Source organism: Colius striatus, chromosome 1, assembly GCF_028858725.1.
Source record: "Colius striatus isolate bColStr4 chromosome 1, bColStr4.1.hap1, whole genome shotgun sequence".
In the NCBI taxonomy this organism is placed as follows: domain Eukaryota; kingdom Metazoa; phylum Chordata; class Aves; order Coliiformes; family Coliidae; genus Colius; species Colius striatus.
In genome coordinates, this window is record NC_084759.1 from 136,829,134 (window position 1) to 136,850,975 (window position 21,842).

Sequence of the window (21,842 nt, forward strand, 5' to 3'; positions counted from 1 at the left end):
AAATCGGTTTAGTGATCAAATTTTGTGCAAAAAGTTTTTTCCTAGTATACAACAAATAAAAAAGTAACTTCCTTGTAAAAGAATCTATACCACTTTCACAAGGTGATCAGGAATCTTACCTAATTCTTTGCTACTACAATAAGAAATTACACAAAGGAGTAAGGTGAAGAGTCTACCAATGTTACTTTAAAAAGAGGTTCCAGAAGTTTGATGGAACTGGATCTCACGGAGCTTTATTTCACCTTTGCCTTTTGTTCTTTTTTTTGGTTCCTTTTTCTTGTGAAATCTGTCTCTTACTTTGATGCCTTTGATTGAAAGGTATTGTGTAACTGACTCACGTTTGCGCAGCTCAGAAACATGAGTGCCAACAAAAGCCAAAACATACAATTTAGTATATTTGCTTGCTGACTAAACACTTTTTCTTATATCTTTCTTTGCTTGGAGGGTAAATTGTTAGTTTCAAAGCAGAATGATTGCTTCACTAAGTTGAGTAGCAGACTGTTGGTACGGTGTGATAATTATGAGATCTTAGTTCTTAAACAGTGCTGATAAAACAGAAATCCCGCTCCCTTTTTTCTGGATTACCTTTAGAACTGAAATCAGAGCACACTAAATGAATAATAATTTGCACCTTCTTGAATGATAGAAGATTGAATCAAATTTTAACTAGACTCTATTTGTAAATCCCTCAGGATGACATAATTACTATTCAACACATACCTTAATTAGCTGTACACATCTATTTCATAGTATTTAACAGGTTTAAACAGCTTTTATTGTCTGTTGAATTGATGTTTCCTTCTTATCAAAATGAAAATAATCCTGAACTTCCTAAACTGGAAGAAATTTCCTCACAGAAGTCAGTAAATAACCTAGAAATTGCTGTCCCTATAGTCAAATACTTTCCTTTTAAAAGCATTTTCAATTTTGTTTCAAATTCACTAACAGTATAAAGAATTGATAATGCACTGGTGTGAATTATTGTTGCTGCTGCTTCACTCCTATGGATGAAAAAAAGATCATAGTCACGCTGTTTAGCTTAAAAAAAATCTACTGAAGCTTTTGTATAGAATTCCATGTTAATACAAGCCAAGTTGGGAGACAATTTCTTTTTCTGGTTTGGATCACAATATAACTTTACCTCTAGAAAGCACTGTTGCTTTCATTGCTCTATCATGGATCAGAAACAACCTGAAATTTGGCAAGTCATACCTTCAGGTGAAACTGAAGAACTGGCATTTGAGGCCTTGATCCTCGTGTTCTGTAACAGCAGGTACCTGCTCACACACAGAGGCTGTTCTTAAAACTAATGGGCTCTGCAGAGCAACATGGCTCAGCTCGTACACTGCAGAAAAGCTGGGTGTCCCTGCCATGCACTGAGGCTTGCTGACAAATCACAAGCACAACCTTCTCTAATATGCTCTGTTGCTTAATTTTGCTGACAACAAAAGCAAACGACAATGACAATGATTATGTGCAGACACACATGCACGTGGTATGTTTTCATTACTTTGTCAAAGTGCCCCAAGTGAGATTAAAACATTTACTTAAGTACTTATTTTATACCCTATGTCATTTGCTCTCTGTTCTCCTTAAAATTTAATGCAGAAGATGGATAGCTTTTCAGCACAACTCCCCGTTCTTAGGGCCAAATCTAGGTGAAGATTCTTGAAACACAGGGAAACTGAGCATGGGGGGAGGGGAAGGCAGAACTAACTGCTCTACTCTCCCAACCATCTTGGCTATACTGGGACCAGAGAGACGCAAAGACCTCCACAGCCCCAGTAAGGGAATACTGCCAGCACCCTGGACCTAAGAGCATAGGGAAAGATCAAGCAAGATGAGGCACACAGCTCTGGGGTAGGAGAAACTAAAGACTTGGGGAGAGGAACCATAGCTTGAAGGATATTTTGGGTACTACATCTCAATCACCCAAAAGTCATCAGACCAGGACTTAAAGTCATGAGATTTGCCAGAGTGATGCTTAGGAAAAAAAAAAGACTCTAAAACATACACAAATGCCTTCCAATGCATTTCAGATCCTTTTGGTTTATCTTTATCCCTACATCTTTAAGTTCCTTCCACATTAAATTTTCAAATTTTTCACTCCAATTCACTGCAGTAAAAATTTATTTTTTTACATAAGTGGAGGTAAAGATTTCTCACAGATTCATGTAATCTCAGAACAGGGCTTTATAAGACACATTACATATTGTAAGCTTTATGATAAAATTGCAAGCATGGTGTTGGGAAAATAATCTGTTTTGTTACTGAAACAGAATCAAGTAAAACAAAATAAACTTACTCAGGCGGGTATGCTGCTTGTTTCATACTTATGTTTCTTCCACTGTGCATGATAAAACTGTAAATGCTCAATATTCAAAATTAAAAAGATAAGGATCACTCATAAATACATAAATCTGACCCCATATCTTTCTCAGCAGATTTAGGGACAGAGAAAGACAAAGAAAAAGCAGGTGCGTGTGTGGGAAGGAATGTGTATCAATGCCAAGATACATTATACCTTACCAGCACCTTCCTTTTCACCTACGTTTCCAGTTAGCCTTGCCCTCATCTGGGCTGTAGCAATATTCCCAATGAAAGAAGGTAACTGGGTCGCACACCTTTCTGGAAGCTTCACAGGTTAGAGCCATTGCCTGCACATTCACTGTAAGTATTGGAAACTTAGAAGTCAGCAGGGGCTGGGAATAAGAGGCTGCTCTGCTCCCATCACACAATCCTGCAAACAAACCAGGCTACAATCTCCTGCGCCAGTGCCTGTCCCTGAGCAGTGCGCAGCTTTGTCCTGGACAGTACACCGCGGGATCCTCATTTTGAGGTGACAAAAAGATGGACCTCATGTTGCTGCACTGCATATCTATCTTCAAGTCATTACACTGGAAAAGAGAAAAGCTATTTGTACTCTCCCCAGTAAACTTGCTTTTCTTGATTTTCGTAACATTACAATGAAACTTTCCAGCCTGTCATGTCAGTTGTTTGTTTTGTGTTGGAAAAATTGCAAATCTCAAGGAGAAAAATGCTGTCATACATAATTACTGCATAGCATTAGGATAGTGCTCGATACTTTCTAATTGCATAGAGTATTGTTGATATACATATAAAAAACAATCATATTGCTTACTTATCATCCTGGAAAGAGAAGTAGTTTGAGCTCAGTCCCCAGGAAAAACTACAGGAGGCCAAAGAAGGATTTACAATTCTTTTCCACTTAAATGACATCATCTGTGATGAAACATGCATTTTGATGGAGTACATTATAGAAGAACATTGTGAGGGCAAAAAAAAAGCATGATAGGAGATCCAGGCTGCAAAAAACAAGTGATTTTGAGCATCATAAAAAGATGGTAGTATCAGCTCGTGTGGTTCACCCATTACATTCTATCACTAACTGAATCCTCCTTACTTAAAATACTTACACTATACTATTTGTTATTTGCATTGTATATTATTTGCATTGCAGTATCCCCAGCAAAGCCTCTGGGAAACCCCGTAGGAATACTTTCATGTTTGTTTGATTAGTTTTGCATCTGCATCAAAATATTTGCCTCATTGCCTGAAACCTTGACTTCAGTGCAGAAATGCACAAAAAGAAGGAAATAAACCTGAACATTCTGTTTTCCATCTCCAAGTAATAAAATGTTTAAATAATTAACTTACAATAATTAAAGATCAAGTTAATAATATGAAGAATGTCTTAAAATTACATTCAGTATGTTAAATTTCCGAAAGCATTTCTAAGTTCTACTGAAGCCCCAAGTAACTGAAAACCTGTTGAGTGGAGACCACAGGTGACTGAGCCATCAATGGCCACTTCAAATTTGACTTGATATCTCTGTGGAATACAGGATAATAAAAATCAGCTGCTGTGCATGGCCATGATTTCACCACATAGCACTTACATATATAATTCATTCAGTGGCCAAGACTTGGAAAAATAAATAAACATATAAGTGTCTCCAGAAGAGATAAAACTGGACATAAACATCAAGTTTGCAGTGTTGGTTTTTCTAAACATGAGTTATTGTAAGCAGAGATATTGTCTTTACATAATACATGTTGGCACAATCACAGTTCATTCTTGTGAAAATAATTTGGGATAGCATTATACAAATTGCAAATATGGCACTTAATTTTATTAATGAAAATACCTGATGCAATAGCAGCTACAGCAATACTGGGATGGTAAATAGGTTAATTTTTATCAAACTTCTCCTTGGGCCTTTCTCATAGCTAATAAAGATACTTCAAGGAAGCCATAGACTCAGTGACTCTGCCTGTGCTAGTTATGTTGATCCAACCGATTTCAACAGGGTCACAAGAGACTCTACAATCCTACTGTAGAAAAGGCAGATACAATTAAGTCAGTTAAGTGATTCAGCTTTATTATTTCCTTTGAGGGAATCTGCAAGATTAATTCCTGGACTTTGATTAACTTGGACTCAGAATAACAAGATCACTGGATGGAGAAGTCAATCAAACATAGAAGGAAGAATGAAATAGATTAAATCTTACCAGCCATTTGCTTTGTTGAGCTTGAGCTGACAGACATTACCCTACTCTCAAAAAATTAAAAAAGTTCCAAGTGGGAGCTGCCATGGAGTGGGGAAAAGTGAACAGCATATTTGGGATCTGATAGGCAGAATATATCTGGAAAAAAATTTGGTCTTAAGTCTGAAAGTATAGCAGTTCTGTGCCCCAATTAGCTTACACTCATCCAAACTTCCTCCTGTGCCCCATGCTTACATTAGATTGTGCACACAACCTTTTTTCTATTTAGGCAACATCTGCTCTACTTTGAGATTGTGAGCAAGAACATTTCCAGGCTCCAAAGGAGGATGAGATTACAGACTGGTAAACTGAGATGGATAAAACAAGGCTGGAACCACAAAGATTTTGGTTCAACTCAGTTTAAGATTCAAAAAATGTCTCTATTTCACTTTAACATAAGTGATTTCCCATGTTTATACCTCCTTGCAGTTTTGAGAGGGAAGGGAAAGAGAGTGCTTAATTAGTAAAAAGTTCATCTAGTGCTGTTCTCTCACATGACCAGAGTGCCAAATCTTGTGGATATCATGTGTAGTGCCATAATTAAACCTTTATCCCTGATTATTCAGAGCTTGGAGAGTCATCTAAGTCATGTTGTTCAGACATGGTGATGTTCTCCTACCACTGGAATGAAGGGGGGGAGGGGGCTCAGGGAAGAAAAGGGATGTTCAAGCATAGGTTATGCGAGTATGAAAAATGTCCACCTTGTGGGAAGGTTTCAGGGACTAAGAGTGCTAAAGAAGCCGCGATGCTATTGAAGTGAGGAGAGATGGTGGAGACAGCCCACATAGAATCCCTCTGGAAATGACCAGTTCAAAAGCAGAGAAAGGGGGACTGTTTCTTCCTGAGGAGCAACTAGTGACCTTCAGAGTAACTTCTATGGTAAAATTAAAAGAAATTTTCCTGTAAAAATCATCTATGTAGACATCAAGACCATGATTTGGTCTGCAGCAGCAATGATCACTCTGTGTGGAAGAACTATTTATTTCTTTTTTTTAATAGTAACAGGCAGAAGGTTAAACATCTGATGACAAACTTCAGGGATGACTGACAGGGATGACAACAGACCTCTACATACTTTTCTATTGGACTTGGTTTCACTGATGGCATCTCACCCTCACTGTCAAAGTACAAGTGAACTAAGGAGATGCTGCTGCTATTGAACTGATAGTTCAAGAGCCCCACTGCTACTCTAGGAGCCCACAAGCTCACAAAAAAAGCCAGCTCAAATTCACAAGCTGGCCAGAAAGACAGTGCTTTACCAGTTTGATTATCCAAATACTTTCAGCTGGGTTCAGTGGAATAATAGTTCACTGATACTCTTAAATAAATAAATAACTCCCTCTTTACTTGGCCATGATTGAGGGTTTTTCCTTCCTTGGAAAAGAGGCTGCAAGACAAGGAATGCCATTCAGCTAATAGGGACTGGCTGCATCAAAAAGCAGCCAGGATTTCTCCCTCTCCCCATTCTTCCCCTCCCCAACACAATAGACCTGAAAACAAAAGACAGATTATTAGATTTAAGTATGTAGCCCATTCTCCACATACCCTTTCCCCCCTCCTCCCACCCCTTCTTCTGCACATCTGGTAACCATGTGTGGCAAGTGCTAATGAAGACTTTCCTAAGCTAGCTACAATTAGTTCCGACTGCTGTTCGCCTCTCTCTCGGCTATACCGAGGATAAAAACCAACACAAAACAAACCAAAATCTTCCTTTCACTGTTCCTGAAACCTCCTCCTGCCCCTGGGATTCCTCCTCCACATCATGCTGCTGAAATTAAAACAAACAAACAACAAAAAAGTGTAAGCAAATACTTTAAGGCTCTCTTCTGCCTGATTTTCTCTTTTTTTCTTAATCAGTGTTTTATTCATTTTGATTGAACACGACAGGCAGGCAACAGTGTTTCTATGATCCTGTCTACAATAGAGAGTTGTTAAACAGATGTCCATTTTTTTTTCCTTCTAGCCTGGCAATATTATACTCATAGCAGTTTTATCTGCTTGAGCAGATCAAATTTGTGTGTGTGTGTGCGCGCGAGCGTGTGTGTTGCCATTTGGAGTGATTAGAATAAGCTGCACAGAGGCAAGATGTATTGTGCACAATTAAGCCCATCTCCAGACCGCACATTTTTGTTTACTCTTGGTCTCTTCTCCTCTCCCCAATCAAGATACTAATAGAGCTGTTTCAAGTTTCAACAAGGGCCACATTAGCTGCTGGTCTCCACATGACACAGAATGCCAAACTCCAGCCTCTCCCCGAGATCTAAGCGCTAGCCTCCCCATCCTCCTTTACCTTTCTCTCTGAAACCACCATGGCCCTCACCTTTGGAATTCCTAACGATTCCCCCTAGTAGACACTCTCGGAGCAACATAAAATTTCACAGTGTGAGACTTTACATATTCTTTGTCATTTCTCTCAGCTGTGTCATGCAACATGATTGCCACTGACCAACCCCTACTTGAAAGTACGTTCCCACTAAACAAACAATCTGGATAATTGCTGTAGAAGTGATGATATCTGCATACATCATATTTCAATTATACCTTATTCACGCAAAAAAATGGCTACGACCCTCCTCCGCCTTTTGAACGGCGCTGTATATTGAAATGCAAAAAACTAAGTTCTAAAAGCAGAACAAAAGCCAAACCAATTCTTTAAGAGGAGTTATTCTCTTAAAATACACACATATCTACTTGCCAAATGATTTCTCAGCAAAGATGATAGGCTGGAGTAATGCATGGAGGGAGGAACAAAAGGGGTTTTAATCATGGCTCAGATTAAAGAGTTGTATAACAATTGCTCTCCCTCCAGGCACATATACTGTACACGCTCACTGTAAATGATCACCATTTAAAGAAACAAAGTGCACCATGAAGCATTTAACATAAAGACAGCTGCATATACATTAACACTTTTTTTTTGTAAATCAGAAGACACTTGGTACCTTTTTCACTCCTGATACCAGAAAACAGCACTTAGACACACAGGACTGACAGCCAAAGCCAGGCAGGAATATAGCTTCTACCCTACCCCAATTTTAAGCGCATAAAATCCACCGTGGGAAAAAAAAAAAGGGAATGGGGGGGGGGGGGGGGGGGGAGAGGCACACACACACACACAAGATTTTGTCTAATTTGAGGGCCTCTTTTTGGATTAAAAAATATTCCTTTATCTCCACATAGTCCTGTTTTCTTCCAATCCAAGCAGGGAGTAGAGCAAAGCTGTTGCACTCCTAGCAATACTTTTCTATAAAACATAAATTTTACACTTTGGAAAAAAAGGCTAATTTTACTGGTAATGAATACCAGTAATAACTTAATGAGTCACTGCAGTACACACTTTAAGGAGGAGCTGGTGCTAATGCGTGAATAATTATTGACACAATTAAGTGCCCAACACTGGGCCTGTTAAATTGCTGCTGGCACGTGAGGGCTCCTTAATGGCTCCACAGTATCATACAATGACCCTAAAAGGTTTTAAAGTGCAGAGAGCTCCCCTTTGCTACTGCAAGGGATCCTCGGATCTCAACCCCCTTCCCTGCCAGATAATGCTGAATTGCCAAGGATTTACATCCCATGTGGGTTTTCACCCTGTTGCCGGGCTGAATAATTAGCTATTTACCGACTCAGTAAACAGTAAGCTCACCCTTTGACCTGCCTTGGTATAGACTGTCTGGTCTGTAACCCTGACTGGGGCTTCCGCTTGCCTAATGGTGGCTCTGGTGAGGCGGGGCTGCTGCTGGAAACCCGGCTGCTCCCTTCCCACCCTCAACTCTGAAGCGCAGGACCCCAGTGCCGTGCTGGCCACTGAATCCCCAACTTACTGGCCGCTGGTGGGTTGGGAATTTATCTCTAGCTCACTTATAAAAAACTTACTGGAACTGCAAAAGGACTCTCAGCATCAAAAATTCACCAGGTGAGATGTCTCCAAGCTGCTTCAGCATGACTGTATGTCTAACAGTCCCCACCACATGTGGACACCTATCTCCAGATGTTCAAGCCTCCTTGGCCCCACTGCACACACTCAGCTTCTATTTTACAATGTGTACAGATGTCTCAATTGAACACAAACCGAAGCTCAGGCCCTGCCATGCATTCCGTGCTTATCTCTGACAATTCCAGCAGAACCACTGGAGATATTTACAGGTTTCCAGCAGAGATATTTCCAATGCAACATTATCATCATAAAACAGTCACCTCTGGCAAATAACTCTCTTCTGTTTCACAAGAAGGGTGCTCGTGTCCTCTGAATGGATGGGGCTGTCTCTTTAAGTCAAAACACCCTGCCAAGACGCCTCATCAGTTAGCTGGAGAAACACATGCACTCTCACAAAAAAAAAAATGACCATTTTTTTCTGATCCTGAACTCTCTCTGACCTTCCCCAAGCTATTCCAGCATGCCCACAAGTCCATTAGATAGATGGACAGATAGATGGGCAAGCAGACTGACAGATCATAATATTTTATGTTGAAATCTTCACAAAGTCTGAGGACTTCATCTACAGTGTCATCACCAAGGGAGGTCCCAATCCAGGGTTAAGAGTGTGTTTGAGCATGTATCATCATGGTCACACAGGGGCTGCATAACAGCTATCAAGTTTGAGACAGATGTGAAGGAGAGAAGAAGAATCTGGGATAGCACACATTGCCCTCCTGGTCCTGCCAGCATGAGGGCATCTTTAACAGAAGAGGCTGCCGCAAGAACAATTACAAGGAAGTGGACAATTAAGCACATTATAGTCGAATTCTCTACACAGCTATCCTGTGAAAGACTGCATGGCAAACAACTGGATGGTTGCTACAGCATGCAATTCTCCCACACTCCAGAGCTGCTCCAACAGATGCCACAAGCAGGAAGGACAGACAGACAGGCTGGATGGACAATGTTCGCAATGGGTGGTTGGAGAATCCTCCCTCCTCTTACCACAGCTTTTCTCTCTGGCCTTAGCAAAAGACTCAACTGCTCTGGTGTTTTCTCTTCTGGAAAATGCCACCATCTTTGTAGGAAGTTGCAGACACATTCACTTTACAACCACATGTTGTACTGTATGTAACAAACAAGAACAGAGAAATCTGACTGGCCCCAAAAATACATATCTGAAACTAGAAACTACCAAATACACAGTTTAATACTTCTCACACAAGACACCGCTTGGAAGGGAGATATTTCTTTAAAAAACAAAACAAAAAACAAACAAAAAAGAGAGTTTTTATTCATTTCCATTTATCAGATAACTCCAGCCCTTGTTCCTGCCACCACAGACCAACATCCAGCTACTGAGACCTGGAGCACAACTATCAGTTAATCATGCCCCATGTGCTAAACACATTCCCACTGATGCAGTTCCACCAGTCTTCTCACAACCCAGGACCTTATCTAAAATACCAGAAATAAGTGTAAGTTGGGAAAAAGTTTGGCAGAATGCACAATGAACTTCTGAAGCTATACAGCAAAGAAGATTTACTGGGGGCCATGGGACGATAAGGCAGACTTTGCAAGAGCTTAGCGGTTTGTGCACTGGTTCTGAGAGAAGGTTCCTCTTGCTTCTCCTTCAAGCTGAACATGAGCCAAGCACTGGGTACTCCCTGTGACTACACCTGGGGGCAGCAAATGGGGAAGAGACCCCTGTTCTTCACTGGGCCTCCAGGCACTCACAAATATGGGTTTTATAGACATCAAATTCCTTTCAAACTTTTAGTGTCTATTTAGTTATGCTCATAAAGGCAGAGAGTAACAAATAAACCTTCAGGACACAGTCAGGAGATGGCCACCAATCATCCTTGCATCAAGAGAGAGAGGTCCTACAGTCCACTGTGCAGTTGCAGTACAACATACCTTCAAAAGTACTTCTGCTTGCCCAAAAAAACAAACAAACGCAGCTTTTTGAGGAAAAAAAATCTGGGGAGTTTTTAATTTCAAAGGTAAAAAGTTACTGAGTGGCAAAGCTGTAGTTGGCTTTGTCACTTGGAAATCAATGAGCTGCCAGTGACAGTCTCACTCACAGCTATATGATGCCAGCTTAATGGTACCAGACTCTTCATAAATGGTTTTTGACCTCTTGCCCTATCTTGCAGCAGAAGACCACTCTAAACGAGAGTGGTCCTGCAAAGTCATCTTGGGAGAGTTTGTGCGGCTACATTAGAGCAGGGTTCCGCCACTGCTCTGCTGAGCTGTTGTGCAGCCAGTGCTGCCGAGACCTGGCTCTTAGCTTCCATCTGCCCTTTCTTTTCTGTAACAAACCAAACGTGCAACAAAATATTGCCACATCCCATGAGTATATTGACACAATTGGGACTTCAACCCCAATTTTGCTTTGTGTTTTTCAAATGGCTTTATTTATCTTAAGATAAAGCACATGTACTTTACCAATATGCTTAGGGCCTGATCCAGGGGCCAGCCACGTCAGGGAAGCGGAGTCAGTGAATATACTGGGCACTGGGTCGCCTGAGGACGGGGCCCCTCCTGAGGTGCTGACCTGTGGCTCAGCTGCAACAGGAGCTAGAGAACCCTGAGACACTTTCAGGATTAGTCCCCCTAAAAAAAGAAAGAGGCGATGAATTTTTTATGACTTGCAGTGTTAAATGTATGTTTTGAAGTCAGCTGGTGTGAAAACTGCAGGGAAAAGGAATCAAACTTTAGGCTGCTGGTCATAGGTTTTTATAACATGGAGCAGAAAAAAACCCCAGACATTGTGTTTGCATTCTATTTCTGGGTCTTTTAAGCTGTAACAGCATGAGTGGTATTTGCATCAGGAGTTACCATATATCATTGCAAGCAACATATGCATAGATGGAAAAAAGATGACGACAGCAGCAGGTTCAGTGAAATCTCAGGATCTCTCTGTGATAGGGACCTGCTAAAGGTTTGGTTTTATTTAGCGTAGCTTAAAATGTCATTGGCATATGTGTTTCTCAATTAACACCAATTTAATACACTCCAGAAGTGTTCTATTCTGAGACCAGGCTTCAGAGTTTACAAAGGATCTAACCTGACATTTCAGCACAGGATATCCAGCCCCATTTACAATCAGGAAAGCACATTATGACGGCTGGGCTTTTTTTCTTTGACATTGTGTAACGTTACTTCTAATGATAAATACAAAAGTCAGAAAATCCTAGCAAACGGTGCTGTAGTACAGAAATTATGAGTCCCTCCAACCTCTCTGAGTCATTCATATCCCTAGATGAAATGTTGCTTGCAGCAAATGCAGAGATTCAGCAAGTGGATGGTTGATTTTCCTTCAGTGCCTCACTGAATCTGTACGTTTTGCTAAACAGCTTCTCAAGAAACTGCAACTCACCAATAGAATAGGTTAGAAATATACATATAAATCCCCAACAAATCCCGAAAACAATAAGAAGTATTAAATAATCCCGAAAACTCTGAGTTTTCCATCAAAAATCTGAAGAGAGAAAGATTTATTGGTGATGGCCTTCTAAGTGATAAATACAGATGTCCAACAGGATCCCAGAAATCAGCTACTAAAAGGCTGAAGGATTATTTATTAACCAAAAGGATGAATAAAGAATAGACAAGTATCATTTCATATGAACTTTACACAGACTACATGAATGTCTACAGTCTATTTAAAAAGAGCACGTAGCAGCATTATTAATATTGATTTTGGAATATACAATTCATTAGATGTAATGGGCCAAATTCGGCCCTGACGAAACCAGTAACTTTAGAGAACTTGTGTGAGACACAAATCTCTCCAGATCTAGTGAAGTGTTTATTCTGAAATAAATAACACCACAACATACATTGAAGAAACAGTGGGGGGGGGGGGGGGGGGGGAAGGTGGAAGTCAAGCATTTCAACGGTAGGAAATACTAGTATGGAACTTGCCCACTTATTCTGTCCCGTTGTGTCCTCTGCTTTGAAGAGGGAAAACTAGCACAGGTTTTCGCAGTTCAAAAGTGTATCACAGGGCATTCACACAAGAGGGCAGAAGTGTGATTGGAGGGGTAACCTGTATTTGGCCTTAATTGTCAATGTTTGGCTTTGCAATTTGCTTTAAACATTGTTTTTGCATGAACTTTCCTCCTTTTCTACGGATAGCTGGGGGGGGGGGGGATAGGTGGAGAATGACACTGATGAAAACGAAATATATTACATACAACCATTGAAGTGTTCTAAATGTCACTTCCCTGGTAAAGTTTAGCCTCTGCTTCTCTGCACAGAAGTCTACCATTTGAGCTTCAGGGTAGAAGCTAGAGTCTGCAGAAAGTAAGGTACAGCCTGGTCTGTAGCCAGGAGACCCCACCAATTTTTTCTCATTTCCCAGCTAGATTGCTGGGCAAACTCCATCTAAATGCCAGCACAGGGAGGGAGAACATGGAAAATTGGATGTCCAGGGAGGAGCCTGGGAGAGTATGTGCTCCCTGTCCTGTTAACAGCTGCTCTGGCAGGTCCAAGGGCAGCAAGTTCAGTATGCACCATGGGACTGGAGATGGTTTGGTACTAGCTAAGCTCATCTCCTTGTAATACCCCTATTTGGCTCATGTTGTGACACTGTGACAACGACATGAAAGTCAAATGGCGACTTTCATAGGCTTGTATCACCACCAGGTTTGAACAGAGCCTCACAGCATGACACAATGCTACTTCTGCAACCTGGAATCTCTTTCACTAATAAATTTTAAAGAATGTCGAAGACACAGCAAACATTAATGCTTTTTGGTCCAACATGCTCTTTTAAAATTCACTGAGGCAATCTAAATGCAGGGGACTGCAACTGTCTTCTTGCAATAAATAATTTGGAACAATCTTTCTAACAGCATTCTCACCTACACACTGTCTAGAGCGTGTGTGTTTGTATATACCCATATATATATATATAAACATGCTCTTGAGCACACATACACACAGAGTTGGAAAGATTTCATTCTGAGCATGACTTGCCAGGAAACCCAGAGAATTCTGATATATGATAACTTAATATTTTAACAGATGTGCACATTCAAAATGGGAATTTAATCCTGATTTGAGATCAGGAACCCATGTTGAACTCTGCTATAGGGAACACTGAAATCCAAAATCATTATCTAAGATCCTTCTTTTTTAACTAAGAGGAAATCTTATGCTTCAGATTCTTCAATTCCTGCTTCCAGTGCAAGCTTAGAGGTTCTCATGTTGTTTTGGTCCTTTGAACTGAACCCAAAAGACCAGACTCACTCAGCAGGCACCCAAGAGGGTATTCATATCCCCTAGCTTCTGGCATCTAACTGTTCATGGAGTCAACGGAGGTTCCTAGCACAGCTGCTCTGAAGCCCCCTTTGGATGAATCTACCTGTCTCTACTGACTGTACAAGTGGCTTTGGCTCGTACCAAAGGTACCTAATTTGGATGAGGTTACATGGTGTGATAATTTTGTCCTCAAGTCCTATTGTAGCACAAATACATATATACTAGTCAGCCACCAGCTAACTCAATCCCAAATGAGCGTGGCTTGTGTTAAATTCACGTTTTAGCTAAAAATGGGCCTAAAGTAAATGCAGATCTAGATGCTTTCAAGCTCTAAGAGTCAAAGATCTTGTCCTATATGCAAATTGACCTGCCTATAGCTTTGGCTGTATCTGGATTATTCTTTTCCTAAAAGAAGGTATAAACCCATAGTCCAAAGACTCCATCTTTGTTTTATTCCAAAGATATGGCAATGTCATTCAGTTATCATGACTAAACTGTTTTTACATTATACTTCATAAGTGGCAGAGAACTTTATAGAAGTACCATGCCTGGTATTTGCATATCACTGCCCATTAAAGCGTTACCTCCATTCCTTCTCCCCCACCAGCTCACAACACACAGAAGTGGGAAATGAGCGGTCAGCTACATTCTGTCAAAGCTGCAAAGAAAGATCCTACCAGCACAATGCAGTTATCATGTTGAACCAGGCAAAGAGCACGCTGAGGGCAAGTTCTCCATGTTGGATGTACAACACCTGAAAGGGTTAAGAGAGCGAAGAAAGCTTTCTGAAATACTTGCATGGTGTGCTCAGTTTGTTTTGAAGATGTGTTGTTCTAACACAGTGGTTCACTGGTTGAATATATTGCTATTTGATATCCTGCTAGACAACTCTGTGGTTGGAGTTTCATATCAGGTCAGTTAAGCTTTTGGTCAGGATGTTCACTTTGGAGATGATCAAACCCTGGGCTTGTCTATATGGGCAAGACCACACAAGAGGCTATGGTGGGGCTGTACTACACACAGGCCCTGTTAAGTTCACCCTTCCCGGGGTGCCCAGGAGAGGGGCAGCTCCATCAGCAGCCCTGGGAGCATGCTATGCCTATACACAGGAGAATGGGGCACAGAGCCTGATCCACCACACATTCACACACTGCTTCTCCTTATCATCACTCTAAGTCACTCCTGCACCAAAAGGTCTCTTTCTTCCAGGTCCTTTCATGCCACCTTCCAGGAGCTTTAATTTTTTTTATTATTGTTTTTTGAAATCAGAAGACAAGTGTGTGATATGCACTCCTCAAGTCAATGCCTAGCCTCCTTCTAGGATGGGAGAAGGAGCTCTGTCCTGCCTATCTCCTCTATGCTGATGTGAGTCCTGAAAATGGACAAATTCTCACAGAATGCTTTATAAATCCCCCCGCTCCGTACTGAATTCATCCAAACACATTTTGTGATAGAAAATTTCACCTCTCCAGTATGTTGTAGAGACCCATTTTGAACTCTCAGCACTTGGAAAAGAAGTGCTCAAACACTATCTTTTTCCATAATAAAACTCACTGCTCTTTGCTTCCTGCCTCTTCACCACAAAGGACTTTTCTTCACATCCTAAAGCAACTGCATTTTCCTAAAGGCCTCCTGTGAGGGATTTTATACAAAGCATTTCAGCACTTAAATAAATCATAACCCCAGTAGTTCCCTGACCATTATTTTACACACTCTTCTTAAGAAGGTAGAAAAAAAAAATCTAATTAGTTAATCTTTACACAGAACTTACTTAGAAAACAAAAAGTGTTATGTCTGTTTAACATTCTTGCATCACTTGATGTGTTGCTTTCTGTTCAGTCTCCCAAACTGATTAGGATCCACGCTGGTCCTCATGGGAACCATCCCAAAGAGCCTCTGCCTTATTCGGATGCCCTCAGATGACATCACTCTACATATACACATCAATAAAATTTTCTTTCTGAGAAGGATAAGAAGTCCAAATTCAAACTGCAGTTTGACGTGTACTACAGATCTTTTCCTAGAAACACCCGCTTAAAACTCTCCCTGGTTTGGGGACCAATCCTGAGCCCTTTACCCACATATTCATTAATATTCACTTGCATCAGCAGTGCTGGAGGAATGGCTGACTGTTGAGATAAGGGAGTTGCAGTACGAAACGTATAGGATTTTGAATTTTTCACTGCTATGCATACCAGTTGGAGAGTTATCAAAGCATAATAAAAGTAGGAATAACTTCTAATTGGTACATCTTCTTGGGTCTGGAAGGGATTTTGGCAAAGAAACAAGTCAGAGTAAAAGCTGCCCTCCAATATACAACACAAAGCATCAGTTAAATAAATTAATCCAAGGACAATTAATATATTGTACAGTAGCAGAAAAGTCAGACCCCACTTGTGCTGCACATGCAATGGGTTTGGAAGTTGGCTAGACCCCACGTGGTGTGGTTTTCATTGCCAAGGAGCTAGTATTATTTCTCTTTCATCCAATGCCTTTGCTTTTTGTTTTCTGTTTTTAAGTGAGGGTTGTGGTTGTTTCTAACCCATATGTCTCTAGTTTTGAGCCGCGTGGTTTGCCCCCTCTGTGTCTCATCATTGCTTTTGGCCCAGTTTCTTGACAGGAAATGCGAGATTTATTTTATCTGGCCTGAACTACATTGTTCCTTCCTGACTACTGGTGTTACTTCACTCCAAATAACACGGCTTTGCGCTTACTGCCTGTGCAAGGTCAAAACCTGAGGGGAACAGGCATATTTAAGAGCAAGGGTGCGAGAAGGGGATAAGGCTTCAGGGCAAGAAAAGAGAATAAAAGGCAGAGGGGAGAGGGAGAAGTAAGAAATTGAGACGTGATGTAATAAGTTTTGGTTTGGAGGAGATCCCTCGTTTTCCTTCAGCCGGCAGTAAACTGAACTGCTGCTACACAATAATGTGTGGATAAAGATTCAAGCCAAGCTAGTCATGCTAATACTATCAATTGAAGTAGGACATTGCCAGGTAATTTAGATCATAAATTAAAGGAGAAAAGCAGATTGCAAAATTGCTAAAGGAATTTAAAAAACGTTGCTGTAGAATCTGAGTCCTTTTCTGGTTTCCCAGCAGAACAAGCAGCACAGAAACGCGAAATACATCTGCGGTTAAAATAAAAGCAAACTGAATGCAAACAAGCGTATAAATGTTGAAAACCAAACATCAGTTTCTAAATTAATTACATCTGAGTTCCTCTGATGCTTATGGAGGATTTTTAAATCTTTGCCTGGTGTCATTAAGTACATAGTAAAGTAACTTGTAAAAGGAGGGGAAGGATCTGTGCTGGGCATTGCAGATCTATTGAAGCCTATGGCACTCAAGCTACCCAAGAGCAGAACAGTCTCGCAGCTTCTTGAGTCCATGGGCTAAAAAAGCAAGCTCCATCTCTTCCCATATACCTGACCTAAAATGAAACCAACGCAACAAACAAAGCTAACTCTCCAGCCAGTAGAGGCACATACGTTGCCAGCATCCCAGTCTTCAGTGAATTTACTCTGAGTGGGGAGTGCAGCTTCAGACTGCCCACTTACTTGCTTTTATCTTGAAATTGGACTGAAGTACATTGTTTGCAGCTTCAGATAAGCACAGGGGTAATAGGCACTTTTGCCTAAAACACATTGAAACACTAGAATAAGTACCTTTTTCCAGATTGAATTCTTTATCTTACTCTGGTCATAAATTTTGTTTTGTAAGACACTTTTGGCAAAGTCATCCTTCACAGTGTTTTTACCCATGATGATTCTGAAGGAATTCAAATGCCTGCTCAAAGCCTGCAGTTGCATATTAGCACCTAACCAGCAAGACTATGGAGGCTCCAGTGTCTTTGGATAACTCCTCAAGTTCTGATGTTTTAGTGACTTTTTTCTGATAACAGCCAAAATAAATTGTCAAGATGGACCCAGTGGCCTGGGAGGAGAAAGGAAGGATGGCTCTTCAAACAACCTGAACAAGCATTAACAGCATTGCAAGCCAATAGAAAGAAGCTCTCTGTGCTTCCTCATGGTAGCTTTTTGGTCCTTCAAACCCTAAGGCACATTACTGGGTCACTACCACATCCCTGCACCAAGTATTCACTGTTTCTGTATGGTACAGAAAGCCAGTGCTCTTCTCTATGATGTTCTGATCTGCACAGACAAGATCCTGAGCAACATCCCAGACCTCTGCTTCCCAAATATTCCATCATGTTCCCACACACAGTTAGACAGCTGCTTCTCACCTAAGGAAAAATGGGTTTCTGTGATGGTGTCTGGGTGATGATTTTTGCTCCTTGTCTCAAAGACACAAAGATTGTGCACACATTGATTCAAATATCTCATTTGCTTCATCACAGCTCAGAGAAGGGTCTGAAAAATATCATAAATCGTCCAAGGAAGAGCTTGGGACCAACTGGCTGCAGGCAGAGAGGAACTGGGCCTCCTCTTTCAGCAGTAGGAGGTTATTACGTTGGCTCAGCTGGCTGTTGAACTGTATCACTAAATGACAAGATGGGTAAAGCAGAAATTGTCCTTTGCATCTTGGGGTGAAAATTTCTAGCAGAGATGTCAAGGCATTGTTTTACTGCAGCACATGACACTAACAGCAGCCTGATTTCCTATCACATGATGAAGTTTTTCCCTTTTCTATGTCATTATTACCCGAAATCACTTATCCTCATGAAACCGAGAGTCTCTTGATGTCCTGGCTTTAAAACACATGATAAAGCCTTATGGTCCCGTTCTGTTCCCTTTTTGCTGAGGTCTGAAGATCCAAAATAAAATGGCCATTTAGTAAAAAATTGACTAAAAATGGAATTAAAGTTGGCAAGATCTTTTCAACAGAGTGGTGAGGCAAATATGCCCAGTGCCACATTCCTGAAGCTCATCCCCATACACCTGGAGCAAGAAGCTAAAACCTGTGGGTTGCCTTCAGCGACGTTTTCTACCCTTCCAACTCTACTTACTTCATTGCCATTAGGTTTAAGTGGTGTTTAGCATTCCATGATTGCCCTAGTTTAAGGCGCCTTCATTTTCCTAGCTTAAAAAACAGCGATGTTGCAACACTGTAGTGTTTCTGTTGTGATTGTCATGATGGAAGCAGAGCCAATGCAATTTGCCCATGTTTTACTAACCGCCATCTGGCAGGGATATGGTGACATGCTAATCTTCACAGGACTCTTGTTTTTCAACTATCTGCTGGACAACTGAGGAGATCACTAGGCTGCTGGGATGAGTGCCAGATGGGAGGCAGGTATGTTTATGAGTTTAAGATTCTTATTTTCTTTCAGTGCTTTTACATGCTGTTTGTGGAGCGGCAGGAAAAGTGAAAACGGGGAGGAGGGGATGAGTCAGTGACTAGACTACAACTGTTCAAAATCAATTTGAAGTTCTGCAAAACATGGTTGTTTCACAGTCCACTTCTTATCTGCTGTTTGTTCACTTTGCCTTGAGGTCTGGATGAGTTTTTGGGAAGACCTTCATTCCAGTGCTGTGCCCAGTGTTCCCAGTCTGACAGGCAAACACACTGCTGAACATTCACATAGTACTTAGTAAAATGGCCACGCTTGCCTATCTGCCTCATTCTTGTAGCTCTGGTGATCTCTGGCGTGACGGAAGGACAGTTTATGCCACGTCATCAGTAATTACAGGCAGCCAACACAGCAACTGAATTTTGCACAGAAATCAGATTACACCAGCTTTGTACCAAGAAGAAGAAAAGAGTAGTCTCTGCTCATCTCCCTAGATTTGGGGGCTGCTAAAATGGCCAAACTGTTGTGGCAAGATGGAGACTGAGTCTTCCAGATGATACGTATCTAAATAACCTAAAGGATAATTATGACATAGAAAACAATTTTGAATTTCACCTCAAAGTCCCACAAGAAAAACCAGCAACTTCTGAATGGTGAAAGGACAAATGAGGTCAGCAGACAAAACAGTCAGCAGATCAACTGTCCCCCAGGTGATCCAGATGGCAAGTTAACTTTGCCTGGAAAGTGTTCAGTTCTCAGCTATGTGAGGCCTCTTAAGATCCTCTCCTAGATCGCCTATCTCCGTGTCTCCTTAGGAGGGGCCACAGCTTGCTGCTGCGGGTTCCAGCTGGGAGGAGGGTTTGCAGCACCTACCCAGCTCACCAGGACTGAAGCCAACACTGTCTCCTGTTGACATTTCAGAAAAAATCACCATCTTCAGCAAATTGATCTAACAAATGCTGTACAAACTATTTCAGTAATTCTGCAGTAAATATTTGTCCCTGTCACACTCTGCATACCTGTAGCTAATGTCTTATCCTGACTCACCTTTCTGCAGCAGGGCCAAAAAACAGAGTCTGGTTTTAGCCACTGTAATGACTAACATTCATAATGACTGAAGAAGAGCTACAGCTAAAAACGTAAGCTGCCTCAGCTCAAACTAAACAGTCACGGCTCACCAGCTAAGACCGAAAGATTCATGTTCAGCTCAAATGTAGAGGAGTATCTGTGGCACACTCTCACCAATATGTTACATTAACAATGCTATGCTCAATAAATCCTTATTACAGTAGTTTCTCATAACAAAGATTTCTGATGAGGGGGCTGGTCTGGAAGAACCCTTGTGTTGCACCAATTAAGCAAAACAAACAACTCCCCAAAAATTTTCCCCAAACAAAAAACAGAGCACAAACGAACAAACAAAAAAATGCTTCACCTGTCACCTTAGGTTGGAAAGCAATTTGTGGCTATAGTTGAGAGTAAAGTATGTGACGCATGCATACCTTCCTTTTCTTCCCTCATCCTAAGTAAGGCAATTACTATGGAAATTATCTGCTCAATTATTAAGTAAATACCTATAAATTCACACACTCACAGACAGTCTCTCTCTCAATAGGTTTTGGCATAAGGGAGCACACAGAATTTTGGCAACGAGCTGAGAGTGGAATAGGCGGCACAACCTAGACATGCCCAAGCCTTCTTGACACAGGAACAGCTTCTCTTCCCTATGCCAGTGGTTTGCTCAGTGCCAGCTCCAATGCACACCCCCTTCCAGGAATGGCTCTCATCCATGCTGGCAAACAAAATGATAGAGAAGAAAATATGAAATTACTCTTCAAAATGTAAGTGGAAGGATGAGCACGGCGCCAAGTGAGAAGTATCCAAATGTGAGATCCCACACTGCTACATGTCAGTTGGAAAGATGACACACATGCAGAAAGTCAAGCAAACAGGTTCGTCCACAAAGAGAAGCTAAAGGAGATCATTTGCATTTTGGATAATAAAATATTTAAAGCAACACTGCACAAATTATAAATAAAAACACTAACTGCAGTCACCAAGAATGCAAGCACTCTATATGGAAGCTGGCCAGCAAACTCCTTCATTAAATACAATATGATCAGAAGGAAGTCGAGAAGTGGCTACAGACCTCTGAAGGCCAGCAGGTAATGCAAGTCAATTGGTTATTCAGTTCTAATTAAGGGATCCAATACTTATTTTGGACTACTTACAGAAGAATAAAGCAAGAGTTCAGGGTGAAGTAAAGTCTACTTTATTTAACAATCTGTGACTGATTATAAGGGAGCAGCAAGTTCCAGATGGGTGGGAGTGCTTACAAAAAAATCTCTATTTTCCTACAACTTACAATCAATGCTTTTAGTTTCCATGTATTATAACATTGCCACTTAACACGAGAAGCATAGCAGAACAAAGAAACCTGAAACAAACTTTTAACCAAAACTTGGGGACTGAACAGGACCTACTTTCCCCCTCAACAAAGGATGTGGTTCAGGCTTCTAATTTTATGATCGTATTCAAGACATTACCTATTTAAGACTGTTCCTCAGTCAAGCCCTCAGATCTGACCTAACCCTAAGAAACTGTTTACTTCTGTTATGTAATTATGCAGGATTTCTGGGAGAGAGATCATGTCTGCCTTTATGCTGTAGAAAAATCATCATGCAGCGAGTATTTTTAAAAAACAACATTCAGTTTAGCTATTATTTATTTGCAACTATCTGGGTTTAAAGGCTACTATCATTTTGAAATGAACAATTGTTTTGATTTAAAATTCATCTTATTCAGGTCCTTGTAACCACATGGATTTATTATTGCT

The 21,842-nt window shown here is 41.0% G+C and overlaps 1 protein-coding gene across 4 annotated transcripts in view; it reads right to left on the reverse strand.

The window, feature by feature from the left end:
* The window catches only part of SOX5 (SRY-box transcription factor 5), a 652,738-nt gene that overhangs the window by 348,605 nt on the left and 282,291 nt on the right, over positions 1–21,842 (reverse strand). Inside the window, exon 1 of one of the 4 annotated variants that reach the window (XM_062009281.1) lies at positions 10,934–11,005. The exons of the other annotated variants lie outside the window; for them this stretch is intronic. The gene's annotated coding sequence lies outside the window, so the exon portion shown is untranslated. Of the gene's footprint in view, positions 1–10,933; positions 11,006–21,842 lie in introns of those variants that run through there. 4 annotated transcript variants of the gene reach the window in all.